A 4,674-nucleotide genomic window follows, 5' to 3' on the forward strand; every position below is an offset into this window, starting at 1 on the left:
AACCCCGCGGGGGAGGTTTCGCCTTAACCGAGTGTCCGCCTGCGGTGATGTTCCACGAACGACCGGGCGAGAAACAAGCGTGCGAAGGTCACGGCGCGGGACGGCCGGCGCCCGTCAGCGAGCACCTCCCGTCCGCTTCGCAACGGCCCCGGTGCAGCGTGTGGTGCAATGCCGCGCTCGGTGACCGGTGTTCCGCGTAGTGGAGGGCACGCGTCACTCGGGACGCCAAGTCCCGTCCCGATCCGCGACCCCGGGGCCGAGCGGTGGACTCGACAAAACGCGCGCAACGGGCGAGCGCGCGCCGACGGCGGCAGCGAAGACGGACGTATACCCGCTGACCCCCGGCACGGTCAGTAACGCGGCGTGCACACTCGAGATTAAAAAACACGCAAAAACGCCCGCGTGTCGATTCCGCGCTCAAGGAACGGCGCTCCAACGGCGTTCGGCAGGTCCGACCGGCTGCCCGCGGCGGGCGGTTTGCAACGTTGAAAAAACACGTAAAAGGACAGTTGCACCGCCGCGGGACCTACGTTTCGTGTGCAGTGGAGTGTGCTTTATCTGCCCGCGACAGGTGCTTAGTAAAATTGTGCTTACTAATCGAGATATAAGCGTTGCACCTGTCACGGGACTTATGCTCGGCGCGCAGCCGCTTCTCTTTGTATTTTGTAACGCCTGTGGCGGGACTTTTTATTAACAACAGATGTTTTTTAATATGAGTGTGTGCCCGCCACAGGCCTCGCCAACGTGCGACAACTAATAATTAATATTTTATTGCCAGTGACGGGCTATTAATGTGGCAATGTGCAAAAGCAACACGCCGCCCGTCACTGGACTTATAAATTTCGCGATTCTCTCTCTAAATATCTCTTACAGCTCCACTGCACGCCGGTCGGATTTCGACGCAAATTTAACAAAGTTTTATCAATTTTTTCCTGCCTTTACAGCCGTCCACAAGTATCCATCGACAGAGCCAATAAAATCGCCACTCCTCACCTCCAGGATATCAGCGCAAAAGGTAAGTAGGTAAGTATAATATCCCAGAGGCACTTATTTCACTTTCTCTCACAATAATCAACGTAATTAGTTTCAGACGCGGAATCGCACGAGGCAATCGCCTCCCCTGAACGAAGATCAAATTTTTTTTTTTTTTTTCCTTTTGAGAGACTGTCAGCTTGTACCACCAGGTACAAGTAACAATGCCTCTCTCTGTAGTCGCCGTGCGCTCGGGATAGCACTAGAGATGTCGCTTCCGAACGACATCTCTCAACGTTATCTGGGGAGGGGAGAGTGTCGTGAGCGTGGAGCGTCAGATAGCTCAGTGGTCTAGAGCAGTCGCCCGGCAAGCAAAAGACCCGGGTTCGATTCCCGGTCTAGCGACTACCGCGCTCTCGATATTTTTCTCTCCTCGGAACGAAAAATGAGATGCAGGTCCCGAACGCACGGCGTCCCGTCGCCACCTAGTACGCCCTTCTTCTTTCATGGTGGATCCCCCTTTGGCGCGTTGCAAAACGTGTCCAAGCGCCCGGGGGCAGCCAAAATATGGCGTCGACCCCGGGGCTTATTTCTATTATTTGCACCGGATAAGGAGGGGCAACGGTGGAGGCCGGCATACATGGACAGCAGGTCTTAAAAGGATAGCAACTTTTGACTTTGAGAGACTGTCACCTTGATCTTAGCTCAGAGAGCGAAGAAGCAATCTTCACAGATCAGATCAGATAACTCACAGATTAATACTAATATTAATAATACGGATGCACCACCACCCACACTTTCACAAAACATGTCGACACACATAGTTCACAATTCATCTCAATCATTTCCCATCCTTTTTTTGGTAACGCAGGGTAAATTCATCATGGATACCCCCGACCCTTTGGAGGGGGTCGGGGGTTATGTCAGACTCCTACTGACTAAAACCCCTGCGGGATGTCTACCATTCGGACCGTTGTGAGGGGGTTAGGGGAACTGCTCCCGCATTCCCTCCCCAACACCCCGGCCCAGGGCTCTTCAGGAGCCCCACGCCATCGAGTACCGCGCCCTGTCCCATTCAGGGAGTACAGGGCGCGGTCCCTCTGTCGGTTCCCCGTCCGAGTTGGACTTCTGGTGATTACTTGGAGGAGGGGACATCCACCCTCCCTCTGCGCCCCCAATTGCAACCCTACAAAGGAGAGGGGGCGGGGGAATGGAGCCCAGTTCCAAACCGGGCTTCCACTCCCCCTTCTCCTACCCTATCCGACGCCTAGGAGGGAGGCGGGCGGACATCATGCACCCGTCGCCCCCTCCCTCCGCGCGTCCGAAGACGAGCCCGAGGCGGCTGAGGAGGCGGCCTCCGTCTAGTCGGTGGCCTGTCCTCCTCCTCGGCCGGCGCCCCCGCGGGCCCGTTGCCCAAACCCGAGGAGCGCCGTTCTCTCCGCCGCTGCCTGCGGCGGTCTCCGGGGCGACGCTCCCACTCGGCGGCCTCCTTCCGCGACAGAACACTGCGACAGAAGAAGGCCGCCTTTCCCCATACCTCCTCGCTCCCGCACATGGCTCTTGCCATGCGCGGAAGCGACATATCATTCTCCCCGCACTCCACTGCCCGGACCAGGACACCGCGCTCCCTGCTCCAAGCTACACACTCGGCCGTGGTGTGGTGCACGGTGTCGTCTGGTTCCGGGCAGTGGTGACATCCGGTGGTGGGCTCCTTCTTTATCTGGTGCAGGTAATGACCAAAACATCCATGTCCTGTCATCACCTGTACCAGATGAAGGTGTGTGGGGGTCCCCGAAGGGACCCCCAAGCCCCCCCTCCTCAGTGAGGAACCCTGCCGGAGGGGGACCCTGCCATACCTGCCCCCCCCGAGGGGCAGGTCTTCCTTCCCCGGGGCTCCCTCCACCTCTGCATCATATTGTTGTGCCCGTGCGAGAGAAAGCCGTGATGTTCATGCTGCTGAACCGATATCGATTAGAGAGTTCCTTGAAAACGAAGATAACAGAACAGCTGAGAGAGTCTCTGGTTAGCTATCTTGAAGTACAGATGTGAGACGCAGAAGTTATAGATTAAAAAATTATTCTTGTTAAAGGTTCGAGCGAGTTGCTCTGTGTAAAGTAAGGTTTTATATTTGCTACGTGAGAGTTTCTAATTTATCCGAGTGCAAGTGTGAATGTGGCGTAAGTGCAACATTTTGGGGGCTCATCCGGGATCGTAACGAGAAACGACCGGGATTCCAACGTGTATCATCGCGACACGAGCCGCGAGTGAAAAATGACAACCGAAGCAAGAGGTTACGGGGTAAACACCGACGGAAGCGGGTTCGCTCAATTGAGCCGGAAGCGACGAGGACAGAGGCGGCAAGCTCCGGAACATCGGAGATGTCGGTATTGCAGGATGTGCTCCAAGAGATCCGAGCAATGAAGGAGTAGCGACAGGAGCTCCTTGAGTTGCGACGTTGGAGGAGGACGGAGGAGCAAGGACAACAGGAACCCAATGAGAGGCGTGGGCAAGGAAATCCAGGCCAGTACAATTCTATCTCTAAAATTAAAACCTGATATTTTTGATGGAAATGAACCGTTTTATGAGTATGTCGCACAGTTTGAATTAATTGCGCAAGCAAATGCGTGGTCGGAAGGAGAAAAAGTATTAATTTTCGCGGCTAATCTTAGAGGAAAGACGCGTTCGGTTCTCAATGGTGTAGGTGAAAATTTAGATTATGAGGAAATGAAATCGAAATTAGAATTACGATTCGGGGAACAATTTTGTTTTCAGAATTCTTATTATCAACTAACTAATAGGAAAATGAAATTTGGTGAAAATTACGCAACATTTGGGCATGAGTTGGTAAGATTAGCTCCTTTAGTATATCCCGAATGTTCGTTCGAGGTGTGGGATAAAATTGCTTGTGCGCAATTCATTGCGGGAATGCCTGAGGGGTTTGTGAAACGCACTTTACAGTTAGAAGGAATAATTTCTTTAAATTTAGCAATAGAGTGGGCGAAAATAGTGCGAACAATTTCGGGAGGGAATTTTTCGCAAAAACGACGAGAGAATGGGAAAAGTCTTTCGGGAACACGAAAATCGTAGTATGAAAATTCGAAGGGAGAAAAGGATTTTTCAGGAAGAGAAAAGGGAAATTCTCTTAGAGGGAAGGGACAAAATAGGAAATGTTGGCAATGCGGGAATATAGGACATTTTCGTGCGAACTGTACAACTTTTGTAAATCAGCGCCCAAAATAGAAATTGCCGAATGGAACAGGGTCGATTTGGCAAATACAAGTAAAACCCCGATTAAAAATAAGTTTAAATTTAATCGTGCAACAGATAATTTTTGTTTTTCAGGAAAGATAGATGGAAGGCCTTGTAGATTTAAGGTAGATACGGGTTCGGATGTTTCAATTATTAGTAAAAGACTTATAGAACCTTTAAGAAAAGTGATTAAAATGGAAAATGGTTATTTTTCTTATCCTACGGGAGAGATAGTTCCTATTCAAAGTAAGGTGGTTGTTATCGTGGAATTAGGAAAATTTGTATCGACTCTTCTCATGTTTGTTGCTGATATTAATGATGAATGTATTCTTGAGGCGGATTTTCTTTCAGCGACAGATGCTGAATCAAGTCTGAAGTCTGTGCTGGGAATTTAGACATTAAATGAATCTAGGGAAGAGTTTTATTGTTCGCGTGTGAATTTTGTTACACAAG

This window comes from Harpegnathos saltator, unplaced genomic scaffold, assembly GCF_003227715.2.
Source record: "Harpegnathos saltator strain DR-91 unplaced genomic scaffold, Hsal_v8.6 scaffold137, whole genome shotgun sequence".
NCBI lineage: Eukaryota > Metazoa > Arthropoda > Insecta > Hymenoptera > Formicidae > Harpegnathos > Harpegnathos saltator.